Below are 23667 nucleotides of genomic sequence, written 5' to 3'. Positions count from 1 at the left end.
AAAGGAGTAGTCCATTTAAAAGTCTGTGAAAGGTGCATTGTTTGAGACAATAAAAGTGATTGAACTAGAAAAGCAAAAGTGAACATAGTTAACCCGGAGAGAAGGGGAGAGGAAAAGCTGAACATTGAATTCTGAGTCGAAGTGGCCATGTGGTGGTCTGTAAAGGAAGCCGGACAGTCATTCGACATCCAATAAGCGGTCCAAGCGAGCCCAAAGTGTAACAAGCTTGGGGAAGGGAGCCCCGGCAAGTGTTGAACTGTGAAAGGTCCGAGCCTGGCAGAGGGGGGGCCGACATTGAACTTTTTTTCTTTTAAGAGTTCCGAGTCCGACAGAGAGGGGACCTGTGTGAACTTTTTGTTTTGTTATTTGCGGAAGACTGGAACAAGAGCCTTTAACGTGGAAGACCAGGCGGGCCTCAATCCACGTGCCAAACTGTTTCAGTGTTAAAGCCAGAGTGCATCATCCTGCCTATAGAAACTGCCTTATTCCATGCTGTCTAAACTTGGAGGAGAGCTTATTCAGCCACATTTTTTCTTTGTCGAACACAGATTTTCCTTTCATATACATACATCCTTTATACACTTTTTTGTTCAAGAGATAGGGCAGGCATTAGGTTTTGTTAGCATAGGCCATTTTGATTTGACACAACTATAACCGTTTTCTTTATTATTTGCTTGTCGAGACGACTCCCTATGTAGTTATAGGGCAAAGCAGGAGTTTTTCCAAACCCCACAATGTTAATAAAGGTTTTACAAATTGTATTAGTGTCATACTTGCGCTACCATAGCTCCCTTACCTGAGAAGGTAGTGAGTGAGGCTAGGAGAAAAGGGTATGAAGTGTACGTGAAATGCTTGCATGAGTGAAAGCAGGTGGTTGGAGTAGAAAAGGGGGTGGAGTATCAGCTGTAGTGCGAAAGGGGGAGTTGCAGTGCAGCAGAGGGAGTTGCAGTGCATCAGAGGGGTTTCTAGTGTTCTGTTCCAACCCAACAGGCCTGGTCGATTTATATAACAAAACAATCAACTCAGCTATCGACATCATTTCGCCATTGAAACTTAGCAAAGAAAAACCACTGGCGCATTTAAACACTTGGTTTACCCAAAGTTTAAAAGCCCTTCGCAAAGAGAAAAGACGGGCTGAAACTAGTTGGAAAATAAACACTTCCGAACAGAACAAAAACCTTCTCTCAGCACTTTCAGCTAAATACAAAAAAGAAATCATTGAAACCAAAAAAAAGAGAATGACAGAATCAAAAAAGCCAACTCGAGCACCCAATCTTCTCCATCCTAACAGAATTAGAATCCCTGGTCGCCCCCAACAACTCTAGCACTAAAAACAAAACTTGGTGTGCAGATATCCAAAATGCACTCTGCAACAAAATCCCCATGCTCCAAGACAAAATTACGACCAACAAAACTACACTACATAGGATTGCCCTAGCAACGCAGCAAACTATTTTACAAGAAAACGACCACAATCAAATCAAAGCTTGCAACCAATTCAAATTTATTTTGTGTTTTATTTATTTGTATAGTGCACAAGGCCCAAGGGCAACCAGGCGCATATCTTAAGGCACACAGGTACATGAATTGGCATCAATGCAGTTACAGCAAAGACATATTAAAATCACAGGCAGACAAGTGCAGGCAGTACAAGTTGTCGGACAAGGTGGAAGCCAGCTGGTGGCTTAAGGTGGCGATGGGTCAGATGTAGAGTATATGCAGAGCTTGGCTTTATGTTTGAAAAAGGGTAGGGGAGGGCAAGGTTCTGATAGAGCGAGGCAGCGAGTTCCATAATTTGGCCGCCAGGACTGGGAAGCTGACGCAGCCGGCTGTCTGCAAGTTGTATCTGGGTATCGTGAGGCAGTGTGCTTGGGCAGATAAGAGTGTCCGTGAAGGGGTGTACTGAGAGAAGCGGGCGGCTAGGTACGTGGGGGCCTGGTTATTTACACATGCATGTGCAAGGGTCAGTGATATCCTTTGGGCAACAGAAAGCCAGTGTAGGCTCTTCCTAGTGTCGGTGATGTGTGCCGATCTGGGAATGTTAAGGGCTGCGCTAATAGCATCGTTTTGCGTGATCTGTAGTTTGCTGAGATTATGTTGGTTGGTCCCTTGATAGAGTGCATTGCAGTAATCAAGTTTAGACATTGCCAATGTCCTAGCAAGAATGATGCAGTTCTGAGTAGAGAGGAACGAGCGGCAAGCTGTGATCAACTTACACGTGTAAGCTGAGGCAGCAGCAACTGCATTAGTTTGTCGATTGAGGGAGAGTGTAGAAACGAGGTAAATGCCTAAGGTTTTAGCCTCTTTGGCCACTTTGATGACGTTACCATCGATATTGAAGGCACTGAACGACGGGTCAACCTTGTAAAGTCTTTGTTGGGTGCCAAGGATGAGGAGCTCTGTCTTGTCATTAAGACAGAGCTTGTGTTGCGCCATCCAGGCTTGGACGACTTGGTAGATGTCGTTCAGAGCTTTGGAATCAACATTATAGTCACCAGTGATGAGGATGAGTATCTCGGTGTCATCAGCGTAGTTGGTGTAGGTGACACCCAGATAGTCAAGCACATCAAACAGGGGTTTGGTAAATACATTGTAGAGTGAGGGGGATACATACGACCCTTGAGGAACTCCACAGGGGACCGGGGATGGATCAGCAGATGAGGTGGGTGTGAATACTCTCATAGGTCTGTTGTCCAGGAAGGAGCTAATCCAGTTCGTGGCATTTTGCGAAAAGTGGGCAGATGATTACAAATGTTGGAATAGGATTTGGTGATTGACTAAATCGAAGGCTGCAGAGAGGTCCAGGAGTAGTAGGAGGGCTAGTTTGCCTTTATCTTTTAAGTCCTCTATTTGCGTTTTAAGATCTAATAGGGCTGTTTCTGTCCCATGCCTGGGTCTGAAGCCAGATTGTCTTGTGCCGAGTAAGTTGTTGGTCTCCAAATACTTCTGTATCTGAAGGTAGGCAGCTCCATCTAGGATTTTTAGAAGGAATGGGACTGTGGTAATAGGTCTGAACTTGGTAGGTATGGATGGATCCAGTGTAGGTTTTTTCAGCAGTGGGATGACCCAGGCGTCCTTCAGATTGTTGTTAGGGACAATTCCAGAGTGAAATGACAAGTTAATGAATGTGGTAATGAAAGGAGCAAGGTCATGAGCAGATTCCTTAATGATAGGTGCAGGGCAAGAGTCACCTTAGCAGTTGGAGGGTTTAAGGTTACTGATGATTTTTTCAACCTCTGGGATGGTGAGAGGTTGAAAGTTGAAAGGAGGCTGGGTGAAGGTGGTGGTGGTGGTTTTAGGTGCAGGGAGTTTGGTGAGGAGAGATTTGTTTGGCATTGATTTTGGCTTGTAGGGTGGTTATTTTGGAGAGGAGAGCGTTTTGGATGTTATTACACCAGGAGCCATCTTTGATGCACGTATCTAGTATGGGCGCAGGGGATTCTTATTCTTTGAGAATTTTGAATAACTCCTTCGTGTTGGATTCAGCTTGCGAGATGTGCAGGTTATAAGTCTTTTTTCCCTGTAGAATCGCTTCCTTGTAGTTAAGGGATGCGATGAAGAGGTTGTCTTTGTTGGAAGCACAGGGGAGACTTTTCCAGAGTGTTTCTGCCTTACGTTTTTCTTTACGCAGGGCTCCAAGTTGTGGAGTGAACCACGAATTCAGGTGAGCTCGTTGTTTAGCTTTCCTAAGTTTGAGAGGGGCTATGGTGTCAATAGCTTTTGAGTTTTTTTTAAAGTGTCCACTAAGACCGTGGGTCATTGTGAGATGCGGCACAGTTGTTCAGAATGGGTAGGATAAGCGGGGGAGTAGCTTGTCTCTAGGGATATCCTTTTTATTCCTGGTGGTAATAGAAGATGCTATTGTAGGTTTGGTACTAGGATTGGAGGCTGGTAAATGGAAGATAATGATGTGGTGATCCGACCAGGCGCAAGCAGAGTTGGAGCTTATCGTTGTGTTGCAATTTAAATCTACAATCCAGTCGAGCGTTCTTCCTTTGTTATGTGTAGGTTCAAGGATGCGTTGTTGAAAGCCTAAATTGGATACGATACTAGCAACTTCAGTGGCCATGGGATCCTTAGGGTCCAATAGTCCAAGGTCGAGGTCCCCTAATAGCAGCACTTGTGAGCTGGGGTTGGTGTTGTTCATCAGGATGGAGGTAATATCCTCTGCGAAGGAAGTGAGGGGGCCTGGTGGCCTGTAAATGAGGTGCAGCGACGCTGTGTTGGTGGGCGATAATGAGTTTCCACTGACAGATTCAGTCGAGCTGTATTGGGTGTTGGGGATAAGTCACATGTTGATGTTGTCCCTGTGCATGAATGCGACGCCACCTCCTTTGGAGAGGTAGGATTGAGTATGGAATAGTCATGAGGGATGGCGAGGGCCTAGAGAGGGCCTGAGGCACCAACTAGCCAACTTTCTGTGATGGCGATGAAGTCGAGGTTCTGGGTGGTGATAAGGTCAGTGATATCCAAAGCATGGGCAGTGAGGGATCTGGCATTGATAAGGGCTCCCTTAAGTTCTTTGGTGGGGGGAGATATGGAGTAATTTAGATCCATCTCAACAATTGAGACCGAAAACATCATAGCCCTTAAACCCTCAGGGTGCTTGGGGGATACTTGTCCAGCACCTATCAAAGAAGCCACGAAGGACCTAGCTCCTTTTATCACCACTTTCATCAACGCTTCCTTCAAATACTGTGTAGTTCCTACGAATCTCAAGACGCCTGGGTACTAACCTTATTTAAAAAAAATAAATAAATAAATAAGTATTTCTTGACCCTAGCCTCCCCACCAACTACAGGCCAATCACCACAGTACCATTTCTCCTTAAAATCTTGGACAGAGCTGCATAGCTCCATACAATCCTATCTGGAGATCAACTACTTACTAGGTACCTGTCAATCTGGCTTCAGACCCCCACACATGGGACAGAGACTGCTCTTCTTTTTTTTTTTTTAACAACACTTTATTAGTTTTCTCATAAACAACAATAATAAGAGACACAATGTTTCACAGACAGTATAAGCATGAAATGTACAAACTGACAAGAGTATCTTAAGCAGTTCATTTCAAGCAGAAAACCAACCATAGTGAAACATAAGCATCAAAAAGAACCACAACCACACAAGACAAAAAAAAAAGAAGGAACCCCACTCTCTACACCTCGAATACCATTACCGCCAAAACAATGCCGTCTCCCCATCAGCCATACAAGGCTAGAAATGGCGATATTTGTAGATATTTCAAAGGTTATTATGAGGCATTGTATGGAGAAGATTGTGACCCGACTTCTGATAGACTGGACACATTTTTTGAGAATATTTCACTCTCAAGTCTGACTCTGGAAAAACGTACCTCTCTTGATGCTGCAATCGAGGTTGCTGAGGTTAGTTTGGCTATATCGCAAATGAATGATGGAAAATCGCCGGGTCCAGATGGTATTGTCTCAGAATTTTATAAAAAATGTGATGTTCAATTGGCTCCTGTTTTGTGTGACCTTTATAATGATTTTGTTGTATCGGGTATGATGTGTGATTCCATGAAAGAGGCAATGATTGTGGTGATCCCAAAACCTAATAAAGATCACACTAGATGTGGGAATTACAGGCCTATCTCAATGCTAAATGTGGACCTTAAAATTTTCACAAAAATTTGGGCTAACAGATTGGGTTTATGTATGAGAGATCTGGTTAATTGGGTCACATTCCAGGGAGACATGGTTACGACAATATTCGAACCGTGTTAAATGTGGTTGATGACCGATTTGGGAAGGACAAATGAAGTCATAGGTTTTTTTGATGCTGAAAAAGCCTTTGATAGGGTAAACTGGAAATTTCTAGAATTCACTTTACTGAAAATGGGTTTTGGCCCGATTTTTATGAGGATGGTAGATTGTATTCATAATGAAGTTAAGGCCCGGGTGTTGGTTAATGGGGTGGTTTCGGATCCATTTCAGTTGTTAAGGGGCACGAGGCAAGGCTGTCCGTTGTCACCTTTTTTGCTTGATTTGGCGTTGGAACCTCTTGTTACTTATCTTAGACAATGTGAGATTATTAAAGGTATTAATGTTGGGAAGGTTGAAGTGAAAGTTCTATCGTATGCTGATGATATGCTCCTTATGTTATCGAATCCAGAAGTGTGTGCAGATGTAATAAAATCAATGTTTCAAGAAGTTGGTGAATTGTCAGGACAAATGGTGAATTGGGACAAGACTGAGGGTTTTCCTTTGTCTGGTCGGCGTGTGAATACGGTTTTGAGCTCATGGAATTGTAAATGGTCTCCAGAGGGGGTTAAATATCTAGGAATTCATATTATTGGGGACTTGAAGAAATTACAACAATATAATCTGGATTTAGTGAATGCGCAAATGTCATTATTGATTAGGAGATGGGAGAGATTGACTCTGAAACTGTGGGCAAAGATCAATGCAATTAAAATGGTTCTTTTGCCAAAAATCTTGTATGTTATTCAGTCCATCCCGTTGTTGTTGTATAAGAAGCAGTTACTTAAGATTGAGAAACTTTTTTCTTGTGGGGTTCTGGTAAGAGGCCTCGGGTTCCGAAATACATGCTAGTACAAAAAGTTGAAGATGGATGTTTTGGATTCCCTGACTTGATGAAATACTATAAAGCGTTTGTACTTAAAAAAAGCTCATATTACTTTAGGGATAGAGTGGTGAATGAACCAATTTGGTTGCGTATGGAAAGGGGCGTTTGTGCTCCTTTTGACTTGAGATCCATATATAGTATGGATAAATTGCTGATTAAGAGATTGAAGTTGCGCCCGGTTGTGGCTACTAGACAAGTAATTGGGGAGTGGTTTCGGGATAATGATATGAGTTATGGATTCAGTAGAGATGCTTCTATATGGTACAATGCTGCTTTGCAGATTGATTGTTTGAGTTGGCCTAGTTGGATTAATAAGGGTATCCTGAAATTGGCAGATGTATTGGATGGGGATAGGTTGTTGAGTTTTGAGGCATTAGTGAATAGGTATGGTTTGAGGCGAAGTGAATTGAATAGATACTTGGCTTTTGAAAATTTGATAACTTGTAGATTGGTTTTGGCTGATGGTTCTATTGGAAATAAACCGGAGATTGCTACTTTATTGGGAGGTCCGGAATATGGAGTGCATACTTATATGCAATTTATGCCTATAAATGAGAAACTTCGGGAGGCATGGTCTAGATTAAGAAATATTTGGTCTGATGATGTCCTGGATGAGATTTCCGAGTTGGATTGGAAAAACATTCTAAAGGTTAATTTGCACTTGGGTCCTGATATGGGTTTACGGTTAATTCGACAAAAAATTATTGGGAAGGTGTATTGGACACCTGTTAGGATGTTTAGATTGGGGCTCCGACCGGATGATTTGTGTTGGAGTTGTAACAGGGATAGAGGTACTTTAGTGCATTTACTGTGGGATTGCCCGAGAGTGCTGGAGTTTTGGACGGCAGTGATTGATAGAATTGATTTGATTTTTGATGTGGTTTTGCGGAGGTCGGCAGTGAATGTCATCTTACTTTCCCGTAAAGATAGGAGTGGTCGAATTGCGAGACATTCCTGCTGGATTGATAGGGCCATTATGGTGGCTATTAAGTTAATACTCAGGGTTTGGAAATCAAGGAAGAAACCTAATGTTGATGAGTGGCTGACAGAATTACATGTGTTGGCACAGTATGACAAGGTTTCATTCCATAATAAAGATAAGGATGAAGATTATTTGAGACTGCTCTTCTTGACCTGATGAACCAACGTAACGATCGCAAGGACAAAGAAGAAGCTTCCATTCTTCTCCTCTTGGACTTATCTGCCGCATTTGATTTGGTCGACCACAAAGTAATGTGCAGTCACCTAAAATCAACGGCCCACTTCTCCAACGATGCCACCACCTGTATAAACTCCTTCTTAGATAATAGATCCATAAGAGTGTTCTCACCTTCCTCAGCAGCAAACCATGTACCCATCACATGCGGTGTACCACAGGGCTCCTGCGTCTCACCTACTTTGTCTAACACATTTACAAAGCCCCTATTCAACATACTTGATATCTCATGTCTCATACACTAATTATGCTGTGACACCCAGATCCTCATTCCTATCCAATGAGATTATGACAAAGATGTAGAACTGATTAATAAAATCCATTTAATCATACAAACCTGGATGGCAACCCACGAATTGTGTCTCAATGACGAAAAGACTGAGCTCTTAGACACTGGCTCCACCACCAAACTGAACAAGCTTTCCCCTCAATATAATGCCATCACCATGGAATCAAGATCTAAGTCGCTAAGGAAGTACTTCGACTCTTGACTCAACCTTAAAAAACAAATAAATGCCACCGCCTCTGCAACTAGCTACACATGCAAATTGATCTACGCATGCAAACCATTCTTAACTACCGAAAGCTGCACTACTATAGCGCATGCTTTTAAGTTGGATTACTGCAATGTGCTATATCTGGGTACCAGCAAACACAATACCAATAAACTTCAGACATTCCAAAACACCACCCTAAGATCTGCCCTTGGCATCCCTAAATCACAGCACATATCCCAGGAGAGACGCTCTTATCAGCTGGCTGGCCATTAATGATAGAATTAAGTTCAAATCCTTAGACCTCACATACAAATGCCTCACCAACAAAGCACATATATACTTGATGAACAGATTCAGCTAACACACATCAGAACGATCTATTAGAAAGGCGCAATCTAACAGCCTCAGAATCCCCAATTTCAAACTAAAAAAACAGGAGGCTCTAGTTTTCCAGTGAGGGCGGCCCAACTCTGGAACTCTATACCAGACACTTAAGAGCACTACACTTGTTCCACTCTTTCAAAACGAATGTGAAACTTTGGCTACACTCGTTTGATAAGTGATGGTCCCCCAATATGGATCCTAGATGTCCTAGAGCATGTGTATATGAATGTACATTTTCTGCAAAAATACACTACTGTATATATACTGTAAATAATATGTAATGCCTCCATTCTATGTATATGTACTTATCCTGTAACCAAAAACCTGGTAAGCGCCCAGATGCCCGAGGGCCCGGAGCGCTCTATAAATAAAGGAGACCGTGTAGTGTGTAGGAGGCAGTTGTAGTGCAGAGGAGTACCAAGAAGGTGGTAGTGACAAAATATGGAGGCGAGGCTTAGAGAGAGGGAGATACATAGGAGGGCTAGAAGAGGAAAACACAGGAAGGAAGGGAGTGATGAGAAGAGAATACCAGGAAATGAGAGGACGAGGAGTACAAGAGTGTGTAGAAAGGAGACGTCAGGCTGAGTGTCTGTAAAGCACAATCCCATTCCCTTATTAGACCACTAACCTGCAGAGAGAGTAGGGACAGTTAGGAGGTCCCTGGGGGATTTCAGATAGAGAAGGAGTCTGTCCCTTATGTTTTTCCCTCAGGGTATTATCAAGAACTTAGAGAGTAGAGTGGTAGAGTGGGATCTGATGTGTATATACTAACCTGGGGAGTAGGGATGCCTGGGTTAGGGAGGATTGGGGCTTTATAGACAATAGAGAAATGGACTGCCATAGGACCCATTGAGTTTGTTCTTAATAAAAAGTCTTGAACCGTCCCAGAGCACTGAAATATTATTTGAGCCATCTGTGACAGTTTTTACAGCATTGACAGCAGGCATAAGGTGTCGGGTCCGGACCCATCACGCCGCGGCCCATGGGGACCTACCTGGAGATGGTGCCTTGGACGCAGGAGGACAGAGGTGTCTTGGCCATTGGGTGCCACGGCCTGGATTTCGGCCCGGCATCAGCATTCTCCCAGTGTCCTCATACAGGGGGCCACCATGTTGGTTCCAGTGAGCATGCGCAAGGACTCAGCACTTGTAGCAGCATCTTGTGGCACTATGACAATGCTGCCCGCAGCTCAGAGTATATAAACTCTGGCTTCACATGGGGCGGATGTGTCTCAATGCGCTCCGTATGTGCAAGTGTTCCTTGCCTTGCCTTATCTTCTCTTGCCTGTTTCTACAGTCCAGTCGGTTTGCCTGTGGCCATTCTACCTGTGCCTTTGCTTTAGCCTCTGGCTGAGTCCGACTTTCACTTCTTTCCTCTAACTTGCTACCGACTCTGCCTTCTCTCTCCTCTGCTGGCTACCTTATTCCTGGTCCTCCTTGTTATGCCTGCAGTTATTGCCAGATACTCTCTGCTCCTCCATGCCTGTGCCGCCTTTTTCCTGTACCAGTCTTCAGCACTTGTCCCGTGGTGTGGGGAATGGTTCTCCTTGCTCTTCCCTCGAGTTCTAACGGGCAGTGGCTGAGAGATGGCTTCTCACATCACTCATTCTTCTGGCAACACTTGGACAAGTCACCAAAGGCCAAGGCTGGATGGAGAGACTTCATGACCTCATCAGCAACAATACCAGGTACTTGACATAAGGAGCTGAGAAGGTTGCAGAGAAAGAGCAACAAATCGATCCCTACTTCCCACTACCCATTCAAAACCTCTCACTAATCCCCTATCCTGTGTCCCTACCTCCCCCTAACCTTTCAGCAAAGTACCTAGATCCTCTTCATCTGCCTTGGCTAAGAGCATCTGCAATCATCTAATCTCATCTGCTCTCAGCTGAGGAGGGGGAGCAGGGTGCTTGCCACTTCTGCGAGGAAGACTGAAGTGACACACTGTCAGGAGTCTGGCCGGGGAGCACAGGGCAAAGGCTTCATCTCACAGAATGCACTTTAGATCAGGGAGATTCCTGAGGCAATGCTAGGATATAACAGAAACAGGGTTCTTACCAAGCTGATCCAAGTTGAAACCAGTATTCACAGAACTGCAGGGGCAGAAGCTGGCTGTGAGCAAATAAGACAGAAGGCAGACAAGCAAATATACTGGGCAACGCAGATTGATCAGAATAAAAAGGTGTACTGGAATATGATAAGGGGTCTCCAAGGATTAGGGAAAGACCTTGGGATCGTAGCAGCAGATTATTAACAACTTCATACAGCAGCGTCATGAGTTAGGCGTGCCAAAGAGACTGTTTTACTCAGTGAAAGGGTAAAACTGGAGACCATATATACTGGAGGCAGGTAAAACTCCAACGGACTAGGCAAAGGCAACAGAAGTTTCCCCTTATCTGATCTGAACAGAGACCAATCCAAGGGTCACACTGTACACTGATACAGAGTGAGGCACAACAGTGGACCAAAATGTAACAGGTGGAAAGCAGTGTTGAAAGAAGTAACCAGGTACAGGACAGGATAGAGAAAAAGTACAAAGCAGAGACTGGAATATCAGAATACACACGTCAAATGACTCGGGCAAGATAGGTCGCTGCCAACACAGCGAATACGAGGGTTTCAGGATACTCAGAGTACTTAAGAAGAGGCACTAGAACTATGGACTGAAGTCTGGTAATATCGCAGCCAAGGAACAAACAAGAGAAAAACTGGGCAGAAACAGGACAGTTCTGTGAAGCACAAAATGCTTGCAGAAACTGGGGTGTTTGCAGACGGTCAGAAAGGCAGAAAAGATATAAGTAAAGCACGGAATGTCTTTAACAGCAAAACTGGAAAGGGTTTCAGAAGTCAAGATGGAAATCAAGGAAAGGTTACAAAAAACAGGCAGACTGAAAATGATGCTGCAAAGCAGTAACAAAAAGGATTCAAAAGCCAAAAATCAGGACATTCAGGAAAGGTTAAGAAACTGTTCACAGGCACACACATGCACAAACTCCCAATGGAAGCAGTTGGCTGAACAACTGTTCAATTAAGCTCAGTCCAGGCTTCAGCAGCCTACAGCAGTGGATTCCAAGTAAAGCCTCGCCATTTCTTGGGTATACAGTGTTTATAGCGAATCCTTTATATTTATTTAATGCCCATATATCAAATATTTTATCTTGAAAACCTTAATAGTCAATCTATTTAGGGTGGGGTAAAGTGTTAAATATTTTTGGTAAACGGTCGGGATGGGTTTTTAGGGGTGGGAAACAGGGGTTTATAAAAGTTCAAGATAAATGATTCGACATATGGGCATTCGTTATAAATTACTTCAGTATAAAGAAGCTTGCTCCACCAAATTTACTCAGTATGCCTCCTCCAGCCCTCTGCATCTTGGACAGCATAAACGTACCAGAAAGCATCTGCTGGTTTCACCCAAAATTGGAATGGAACATGAAATTAGATTGGTCCAAAACTGCAGTGGTAAAAAGAGTAAATGATTGCAGAGGCAGTTTGTAGGTTTTAACAGAGTCTCTGAATGCGCACATGTAGCAGTGCTGGGTAGCCGGCGGGTAGGATCATGACAGACAGCAATACTTTATGGTTTCTTGGTTCTCATAAACCTCTGCCTCAGTAGGTTAAGTCCCTATAGTGTCCGTCGGGCTGTTAACCCTGTTGACTATGCATTGCAGTTAACTCTGCAGTTGCATGTGTACCTGGCGTTATGCCTCAGGACACCAGCACCATGAAGGCCCAGTGCATCAGGGGTTTCCGGGGGACACCAGGTCTTAAGTGGGGGCAGGGCGGGCCATACCCTGACCATGCAGAACCTTGCCACCTTACTGGCACGAGGGCCCACGGCATCATGGCCTGCAGGCCTGTGCTCACACGGTGTGGGCCTGCAGGCCTAAATGAGACACTCCGGTGTTCCTTTTTGGGAGTCTGCAGCCGTTCGGATGCACGTGCCTGCAGGGGCTCCTTTTATTAGCTTGGGCCATGACAGAGTCAAGGCCCATCTTAAAAGGGCAATACACACGAGAGGGTCACACACCACACTCCTTTTTCATAACAAATAAATGTTGCTGAAACGTAAATGATTCCCACCCCCCGCCCAGTTACAAAATGACAATACTTATACTACTTGGGAATGGCAGGGTAGACAACTAGTAGGATATGCCACTGATACACACATAGGTACTCAGGTAATTGAAGACATAGAACACATATTAACACTCTACATATAATCAGCAGGCTACATTCGTGGTTGGGGAACCACCAGTGGAATATTGGCAGTTTACCACCTCTCACAAGACCCTTTATTAACCTGGGGTAAGTGGTACTTGCACCACTGAATGACGCCTTTGCTAGCTGCTGGCACCATTTAGAGCATGCCTACAAACTACAGGAACACAGTTTCACATCCATTTCCCCTGGGACCACTTTAAGCACATAGTTTACATGCAGGCTCACAACACCTAAATACATCTTTACTTCTCCTAGCACTTGCAGGATTGCAGGAGATCAGTTCACTTTGCTTCTGTGTCCGTTCAGGATAGTAATTCCCACAGGTCCATTGATGGTACAGGTCACAAATCGGCAAAGCCGCACCTGGGAGTTCCAGGGGCCACATCAGCTTAGTCCTTTGATATTAGGACAGGCAGCGAGATGCTGGTAGCAGGGCATCTAGGCTTTGCTACATGATGTTGACAGGGCATGGGGGTGACAGCATGTTACCCCCCTTTTTTCTTGATCATACTCCCACAGGCAGGAGTGTCACTTTATTGAAGTGGTGCAGGAGGGCGCACAAGCACTGGCACAGAGCTACAACCCTCACTTGCCAGTTGCACTTCCTCTTGGTGGCGGGTGTCAGGACCTCAAAACGTTGGTTGGTCAGACACAGGTGACGGGTGTCCAAGTCATTCCTTTTCCTCCCCCAGATAGGAGTCACTGCTGTTGAGGAGCAGCAGTCCTGGCCATTCCTTCCAGGCAAGACAATTGTGCAGGTGACGTCCCAGTTCGGGGCTAGCAAGAATCGCACCCAGGGCCACGTCGGCCTGGTCCATGGATGGTGGGCCCGCCAAGGCGAGACACTAAAAGCAGGTTGTCAAGGCCACTTGCCGGGCAGGGCAACACAAATGGCGGGGTGTTGGGGCCATGTGCTGGACAGGCTGCACAACGGTTTATAGTGACTATTTCGAATTAAATGATTTTGAATGCCAAAATGTCGAAATATTATACCTAAAAAAATAAAAAATTCATTTGAAATGGGGGTTCCCTCCCAAACCCCCTTATTTAACCCTTTTTTTTTTACTCGCAAAACAAACAAAAAACATGTAAATTAAGACATTAAAAATGGTATTTTTGTATTTATTATTTTTTGTTTTGTTTTTTTTGGTATAATTTTTTTGACATTTTTGTCATTCGAAATTATTATTTCAACATATTAACTGGATACCCTGCGCGACACTAGTGGCAGGGCATTAGGGCCACTTGCTGATTAGGTCTCTCCCCTAGGCAGCAGTGTGGGCAGGAAACTGCCAGTAGTAGAGAGCGCACATCAGTTGCAGGGTGGCGGGTCACTTCTGGGCTCCCATTGGAGCTTGAATGCACTTTCTTCGCCCCCCCTCCCCTTTAGACGGGAGCTGCATCTATTTACTGCCGCTATTACCAATGATCCAAAGCACAGGCAAACACTTAACTTTATCACCCCCTCCCAGGCAGTTTCTTTTGGCCTCACTCTTAATGCACTTCCTCTGCCCAGACAGGAGATGTTCGCAGACTTTTGTCTGTGCAGTTCTGCCACCTTCTCTTCTAGCACTCCAACAGCAGAGTTCCCTCACTTCAGTGCCACAGATCTGCGTAGTGGCATGGCATGGCGCCATTGTGAGATGCTTGGCTACGTGTGGACTTCTGGAATTAGGTTAGCCAGAAGCGCTCTTAAAACAGCATCTTTCCCTGGATAATGCTCTGATGACAGAAGTGCTATATTTGCTGTCCCAGGATTTGCAGGAGGGGCTGCTGGCATCATAGAATGTGGGCTGGGGCAGGGCCGCAATGTTTCCTCCTTTGAGCTCTGACACAAAACCCTTTCACAGCTGGTGTGCTTTCTTTGCTCCGATGACAGGAGCACACACCTTTCACCTCCGGTGGCCCGTGATCTGTACGGATCCTTATGCGTGTAGTTTGATCGCAACTCCATGGATCACTTCCTTCTGGCATTGGCTCCGACATGGAGAACTTCTCCACCCATGTATGTATGAGGTGCACACTTTATAAAGGTCGGCTGGAAGGAGCACTTGTTTCAACGCCGGGCCTGGGATCTGCTCAGAGGGCCATGCACATATGATTAATTATGATCAATTATGCTCCGACATGGAGCTCATTCCTTTTCACCACTGTATGGCCTTGGCTCCACACCAGGGGGCACACCTTTGCCGAGTTGCACATGCACTCATTGCCGTTGAGCCCGGGATCTTCTAGGCAGCAGGACCTCTTTTTTGGAGCCCCGACATGGAGCTGCTGCAGTGCTTCACCGCCGATGGGCCAGAGGTCTGCTCCTAAATTATATTTTCATAGCGTTGACGGGTGGCCGGGCTTCCTTCCTTTCACTCACACGTTCCAAGATCACAAAAGCTGCATGGATGCAGGGCCCAAGCAATGGAGCCGTGTTGTACGGCAGGGGCCCTTCAGTTCTGACACTGGAGCTTTCCCGCTTTCCCCAATTTACCACCTTGCGGCCCAGGTCATCACAAGAGTAGCGGAGCACGACGTTGCAGCCATGGCATGGTGCGCTACTATATTGCCAGCGTGTTCCCAGAGTGCTTCAAAGTTATTACGGCCGTGTGCCCAGGATCTCGGGAGGGCTAGGGGGGGTGGGGGGGGGTGGAGAGCAGAGCACAAGGCTCTGTCACCTGCAGGGGCCAACGGCCACTCACCTTCCTGCAGGAAACTGTTACGGCTGCGGCACCTGCCACATTACTTTCTTCCTCATTTGTGATGAGCTGGTGACATGGGAGGCGAATGCCGTAGGGCCGGCGGGTGCCGCAAAGGCTTTGGGTTCACATCCACCCCGGCCGCACGAGCACCCTCATTGAGAGCCAGGGGCAGGGTGACGTTGCCACCAGAGGCTGGGGCACCCCCTCTTCCTCCTGCCTAGGATGCCGTTAGCACAGCAGGACTCCCTCCTCCAACAGGCAGAATACCGTGTTACTGTCGGGCAGAGTGGCGGTGACAGCCCAGCTGCTTCTTTCCCACAGCGGGGGGGACAGCTCACTTCCTCCTTTCTCACGGCAATGGACGCTGCCTCCTTTCACCGAGCGGGTGACAGCTCAGGCTCACTTCCTCCTTTCTCATGGCGATGGCTGCTGCCGCCGCCTTTCCCCCAGCAGGGAACAGCTCACTTCCCCATTTCTTGCGGCGCAGTGATGGATGCCTCCTTCTCCACATTTCCCTGCGGGCAACCGACTACACCACTGGGTTCTTATCCTCGTCGCCATTGTTACGAGGGCCAGCTATTACCACCCAGTCAGCCCTCATGGGTGCTATGGGACACCAGAACCCTGGAGGCCCAGTGCCTCAGGAGGTTGCTTGGGGGGGGGGGGGAGGGGACACATGATCTTAAGTGGGGGAAGGGCGGCCCATACCCTGACCAATGCGGACCCTTGCCACCTTGCTGGCACGAAGGCCCCATGGCATCACACGGTGTGTACCTTCAGTTCTAAATGAGGGACAGGCTCAGTCGTTCCTCTTTGGGAGTATGCAGCCGTTCTAATGCACGTGCCTGCAGGGGCTCCTTTTATTAACTTGGAGTCATGGCCCATCTTCAAAGGACAATACTCATGGAAGGGACATCACATTAAAAGGGCAAAACACTTGGGGACACACACACACACACCGCACTGGGATGACCAATAGAGCTGTAAATAAAAGAATTATAGAATATAAATTGTGCATTCGCACCAAACGCATGAGTGCACCTATAAACTAACATTTTTATCAACCCCACCATTCTGTGAACCATCTCAGATGGACTGTAATGAAAGAGTTTTGCGTCCGCCAAGAAGAGGAGAAATGCATACAATTTCCCTGAAAAGAGAGCAGAGATGGATTTTCCATCTTAAAACAGACACTTGGGGTCTAAATGGATTCTACTCAAACAGTACTTCAATGGCACGTTCAGATCATACCTGCTTAAATTTGAAAACCAGAAACCCTGAGATGTATGCCTCGCCCACATCAATACCGACTCCGGCCATTTGCACACGGCTCCGCCTCCACCTCCACCTGTCAATAATGTAAACTCAGTTGTAGCTTTCATTAGAAACATGTTTGCAGTTTGCGCTTTACAATAAAATGCAATAAATGTGAATATCCAAGGACATGCAATATCAAAACAGATTTTATTGTAGCTCTACGTTTGTGATTCTTGGCAACATTTCCATCAATTAACAATTAAAAGCATGCAACAACAATGGTTTCAATTCCCATACTTGTTAAACTATGAAGACAAGTACATTATGCCTTCTCACAATGAATCTCAACAGGATTTGCGGATTGCACCTTCCTGAGCAATGGCTTTGTAAAGTCCACATCATAACAGCGCTTGCTACTCAACATGTTCACCTTGCATTTAATAATGTTTGCACAGCCTGCAAGGCCTTTATATCGTAGTGTGACACATTGCAGGTGCAAACTTTGCTGTATGCAAAGTCTGTGCCCATGCGAGTGGTCTTGAAGACTGAATAAATTTGTGCATAGACCTCCGACCACCTGCACGAATCTCATCGTTTTCTTAATGTGGCCAATTGCTGCGACTCCTTGCCCTGCCTCCATAGTTTAGGATTAAACCTTTGCTGCCGATACTAAAGATCTCGGGCCCTCTGCTCTTTACGCCTGCTAATGGAAACCAAAGATAGATCTATTCGGACGGGACCCGGAACCCAGAAACTGCATTAAAAAAAACCTAAGACTCCAGGGTCTCTCCCCCCCCCCAGCCCCCCTGAGACCCTGAGAAATGGTTAAAAAGCCGGAGTCTCAGGGAAAAACCCTGAGGTTACGCAGGTATGGTTCAAATGTCAACAGCAAGGACAGCAATGCATCTTATTCTGCTGCGGTTTAGAAATTTCTGCATGCGAAGTTTGCACACATATTGTGGTGCGCTTAAATCTCATTAACAAATGACGCACAGTGTTAAATTTCAATATATTACTTGGTCACTATGAATATATGAACTACGTTTGCGACAATGGACACGGTAGTGTTATTGTTTAAACACGCATTTAAGATACTATTGAGACGACGGTGCGTAAGTCGAAGTGCGGGGTTAAACTAAACTCCACTGTTGCTCAGTTACCATGCTTAAGCACACAACACTCGAAACATTAAGACTTCCATGCGTGATCACGTGATAGATACATTTTTTCATGATGGGCGCAAAGATGAGCCCAATACGTACCATCACATGATTTATGGCCAAACCTCTGCCGACAAACCTGAGCAGATGTTTCAATAAGCAGATAGCTTTGTCTGTTTATAGAACCGAGCATGGATGGGCGAGTTATCCTTATCCTCGTGTGGAAAGTCTGGATGCTGTTATAATGTACCTCTCAGATACAGGAGGAGTCTATAGTGAGATTGTAGTGTTTTTGCAGGCACTGTGTAACCTTTGGAGACAATGTTAGATGAATCGTTATATGCAAGGTTACTGTATACCCTATAAACGTTCTGGGATTGTGTTTAAACAATTTTTATGTACACATTGTTGCTATCATTTTACACTTGCATTACGTTTACTGCAGTGTAAGTGCAATATGCCATGACTGGAGTAGTAATTTTGTATATTTAATTCTAGTGCATGGAACCTGCCCAAGTCAAAAAGGAAGATCTTCCTGGAATCATTCTTGAGTCATCGGGTGAATCCACCCTAGTCATCCACGACTATTCAGGGAGATCATCCGAAACCATCCTGAAGTATGTGTATAGGCTGAAATATTCAAATGAGATGACTAAAGTTATCACAGAAAGTACTTCAAGAGCAGTTCTGATTACTTTCAGTGATGATCTTGTATTACTCCAGGATGACCCCCCATGACAACTTCAGGGATGGGTGAGATTACTCCAGGATGACCCAGTGACAACTTTAGGATGGGTTTGAAATTGTGAACGATTATTGCAGACAACTTCAAGAGGATGTTGCTTTCAAACGATTTAGGAAAAAGGTTTTGATTACCTGTGTGTAAGATGGATGGTATTACTATGGGGTTAGACTTATGGATAGTGTACTGGAAAACATGGAATTTGCAGCCGTTACTTGCCATCTTTGCTAGAGCGCTCAAATGTCATTAACTAAGGTTTGTTGATTTAGTATACAATACTACAAATCTACCCCACAATGTCACGAACCAACCTCTAATCTCCCTCATTTCATATCTCACCTCTAGCTAACATGGCATCACAACCAATAAACTCCCACAATTACAAATCACTGCAATAAAATATGCACTTTCAGTGACCTAAACAGAGTAAGTTAAAGGTCTACCTGCATGACAAGACTGCCAATCACTTCACCCAATAACACTATGAGCAGCTAGCAATTAGTTTGACCAATCACCACACCCAAGAAAACATTAGCTGACCCCCAAAAGAAATCCAATAGCACAAAAACATGTACCATTTACAAGTTGGCACCAACCTACAAATTCACCAGATCAACTATAATAGTTCTACACACAAGAGCACTTGCATCTTCCATTTCACAGAGCAGCATGTGAGCTTACAATTACATTGTAGATTAGTAGCAGTGGCTGACGTAGCAACCAAACCCCGGTTGTGGGGGATTTTCCAATTCCATTGTTTTTTTAAAAACCGTAATCTGAAAGATTGCGCCGGTGTGTGGCAACGTGTAGGTGTCAATTCATTGTCCAAGCAGGCATGACCGTCATACTGTAACAAGAACATACCATTAAGAAGACGTGGTGATAGAGTTGAGCTTGTCAAATTAGATCTGTCCGACAAAACATTTGTAGCAGACAATTGACAGGTTACTTTATAGTCCAATATTTTGCATTTGTGGCACAGCTACATCTCTGGGAACTACAGCATTACACAGACATCTGCCGATTTAATGCTCCGTCTATCAATTGTCCAGGTGAAGTAAGAGGCAGGTTCTGAGGAAGGAAGAACACTAGCCATCCCTGCCAAAAGACTTAGGTTTTCCAGCTTTTGTGAACAGCCATTAATATGTTTTGGAATAGTGTGTTTTCACCCATCAGCTTTTACAATATAATTCTCTTGTTTTTTTCTCTGCATCTTCTTTTTCCAGATTCCACCAGTAGCTGCTTTTTCTCCTCTACCTTTCTTTTTAAAGCTTCAATTATAGCTTTTCGTTATTTCATCAAATGTTTCATGTGTCTTAATACTGTTTCTTGGCTGCGGGTATGAAAAAGGCAAGTTGAAACTTCATGATGTGACTACCAATACAACAAACATTTTGCCTGAGCTGTACACTGGGGTGACTCCCCTTAAGCGTGATCCTATTCGGCCCCTTGGAGTTTTGCCGATTCTTGCTCTCCCTGGCTCTTTCCCTCCCTCCCCATGCAGCTACCCACAACTCAGTGTAGTTGCACATATAAAAGTGTGTATGGGTACATACCCTTAGAGAGTGCTCTGTGACCACTTTAATTTATAAACAGTGGCGAGCTGCATCACCAATTCCACAAGGTCTACGCATAAAGACCTTGAATGAATAGGAAAGAAAACAGATTGATATTTGCAAATCACGCTCTACCTTGGACATCCTAGACTCAGGAATGCATCCAAGGTTATTAAAACATTTTTTTTTAAAAAAAAAAAAGAAGTTTAGGGATTTCGATTTTCAATAACCACTCCAGGATGTCCAAGCACCACTAAAGACTTTTAGCACAACAATTCAGCCATTGACAGGTCTCTCGGGTCTCAACCCTTTATCATCAGGTACTATCAGAAAATGGTTTCAAGATATTTTCACAATCAACTTCTAAACCTGGCCACCAAACGAAGTGTTCAATTTAAGGCCTTGAAGAAGGCAAAGGTCGAAACGTGCGTCAGCTGACTTTATGGGAATAAATTCACCTACAGATGAATAACCTGATGATATTGTTTTACTTTCATTCGAAAAGACTGTATGCCTAACTTTAAGGAGATAGACTGCGATTCGCCAATAAAAATCCATTCTCTGTCCTAGCTGCACACGTACTCTGACCTGGACTACAGCCCCCGAGGGAGTTCAACCTATAGCGCTTTGCCAACAACATAAGAGAAATCAGTAGACCATCTATACTTAGAGAGTTACTCTAGAGGAAAGGGATGCTGTAAATGAGGTGGGCATTGTGTAGCATTCATCTGTATGTGTGAAAAACGGGAACGACTCTGCATAGGGACGTCAGATGTACCCTCCTCCCCCAAACATCAAATACATGAACAAAAAACCCCAAAAAATACATTGCTTACCTAACTGGAAAAGCATGACTGCCTTGAAATCCTTTTCTTCACGTATTTCTCTTCTACTTCATCGATACCCTCTATCAGCAATTTCCAATTAACTTCACCAGGAATTGCAAAGGCTCAAATTCCCCATCCTTTCAAACGCACAGAGAATTGTCGGAATCAAAGAGTGCCATGATGATTTGAGTTATGGTCTAAAAGAAGAAATAAAATATGTAAATTTAGTATGGGCCAAGTATTTGTGAACCAGGTATGTACCCAAAACCATTAATTTATAGTGGGCTTGCTATGTATGTATGTTCCTGCCTGATGTTTCCCGATTTATGAGTGAAGCGTCTCTTGGTGCTTGGTTAACTTCCTCCAAGACTTCCACCCATTGTGGGTTTAACTAGTTGCATCTGTTCACAAATGTAGAGGTGGGTTTTCTGGAGAGGCAATACGTTCTTAACTGCAGAGCTCCTGTACCTAAAATGCTGCAGTCATTTTGTGTGTGTCCTTTAAACGACAAGCACATGTTTCAGTTTCTTAAATGTAAATATCAACCATAGAGAGCCCCAGCTTGCAGACAGCAACATGTACAGGAAATAGGAGGGTATACAGGGACAGAGCCCATGACCAAAGTGATCTTTACTGGGGGAACAAAAAGTAAATATTACACCTTAGCATTAAGGCCTTTGCTAATATGAGCCAGGCACCATCCTCCAGAAGGGTCAGAAATCCCCTCCCCCCCATAAGCATCGCTAATGTGCAATAAATTATGAACTAGTGCAGCACTCATAGCAGCGGAAAAATCCTGCAAAAAAGTAATCCAAGACATGGGTAAACTTTGCAGAGGCATGGTTTCTCACACATGCACCACAGCTGGATACATGTAGATAACCTATTACGCAGAGGGCCGGGTGCACTTATCCGAGGAAGGCATGGACTATTTGTGTGAAACATTGTGGGGGCATTGGAGCAGCAACAGCATTAAAGCCATAGAGGGGCAGCCAGTAGGAGCATTTATCCCCTACTTGGCAACGGTTTGAAAGCAATCAGCCTGATCCATAGAATAGCCATTGTGTGGAACTGGGAAGGAGTCGCCCCACCCACAAAAAGGGGGCGTCTGGATGCTGAACAGCCAGGGCACCTTATGGCAGAGGCCTTCAAACTGGGGGGCCCAAAGGATGCCAGTTGGTGGGGGGCTTGAAGGATTATGGTGACTTTTTAATAGAAAATATAAGCATTTGTGGCAGGTGCGGGGGCAGAAATTATTTTACTCAAGGGGGGGGCTCAGCATAAAAAGTCTTGTAGACCACTGCCTTAAGGGAATAAAATGACCCCCCACTTTCAAATAGCAAAGCAATTCACAGCACTCCTTTCACGCCCAGGTCATTACACAAATCCAATCTTCCCCAGCTTGAAAAAGGGGGGGGGGGGGGGGGGAGTTGAGGCTCTCCTTTAATGCAAATTCAGTTGCTGGACAATTAATGGATGCCACTTTTTTGTTGTTGGCTGGTGTTCCATGGCTAAAGTGAAAGCAATGATCAGGTTACAAGCATTGTTAAGAGAAATAAATAGATGGGGGGCATCTGTCCACTGTTGGTTAGGAGTCTTTTTCTCTCTTCTTCATGAGAGCTTGGATGGCCAATATCAGCAACCATTCTCTGTGCACAGAATCACAACAGCAAATCTAAGACCAAAGCACCCTGTGCCACCAGTAGGAGGAACGCAGGAATCAAAGAACACATTCTTCAGGGAGGTTCAACCATCCCCGGCCTGAGACTACACCTGGAGGTGTGCGAAGTACACCCCGTACCAAACAGCGGCTCAGACGGTCTGCCACACACTTCAAAATTTAGCCAGCCTTCATGCTAGCCAAACCAAACTACCACTTGGCACCCTGCTTCAGAATTAAGCAATATTAAAGATGCTGCGAAAGTCACATGCTTCCCACAAGCCACACATCAACAATCCCCATACAAGGGAAATCTATGCCAGCGGGTGTCTGTGCACTGACATAAAGCTATCTGGGCAACTTATTGAAAATTACAAGCATTGTGCCTTCTATACACACACACACAATAGATACATTCTCACAGGGGCTATGCGGCAATGCAATGTTCTTAAGCAGACGACAGAGTCAAATCTGGAGTATCGCTGGGTCTGTGCAACTCTTTCCTTCACAGTAAAGCACTGGAATGATTTCGCTCCTACCCACTGAAGGTGTGGTCATGTGTACGAGTTGTATATGCACCGTACCGGACACATAGCAACATCGCACACAAGGGCACAGCAAGCACGTGGATAATGGACCACTTTAAAGCAACCAGGGATTTTGCAAAGTTTTGTTTAGTACATTAAGCTTCAGTCGTTTAAGCCCACACGTGCACTGTCCTCTAAGGACCAGGGAGGATAAGTGCTCATCCAAACTAGCAATCAAAATATATGTTAACATATAGCAGTGCCAGCAAGATAGCAATTAGGTTTTTTTGCTGCATTTTCTTGATGACAAGATAGTAACT

The 23667-nt window shown here is 44.9% G+C and overlaps 1 long non-coding RNA gene across 4 annotated transcripts in view; it reads right to left on the bottom strand.

Annotated features, from left to right (window-relative positions):
* The window catches only part of LOC138488749 (uncharacterized), a 238298-nt gene that overhangs the window by 206785 nt on the left and 7846 nt on the right, over window positions 1–23667 (bottom strand). For all 4 annotated transcript variants that reach the window (XR_011274709.1, XR_011274711.1, XR_011274708.1 and 1 more), the window contains exons 2-3: window positions 21170–21357; window positions 16870–16966 (exon numbers count right to left, since the gene is read on the bottom strand). This is a non-coding gene — a long non-coding RNA (uncharacterized lncRNA). The remainder of the gene's footprint in view (window positions 1–16869; window positions 16967–21169; window positions 21358–23667) is intronic.

This window comes from Ambystoma mexicanum, chromosome 9 (genome assembly GCF_040938575.1).
Source record: "Ambystoma mexicanum isolate Mex_15411 chromosome 9, UKY_AmexF1_1, whole genome shotgun sequence".
Classification (NCBI taxonomy): Eukaryota; Metazoa; Chordata; class Amphibia; order Caudata; family Ambystomatidae; genus Ambystoma; species Ambystoma mexicanum.
Note: the sequence above shows the minus strand (reverse complement) of the source record. Positions and strands in the feature narration are given on the sequence as shown.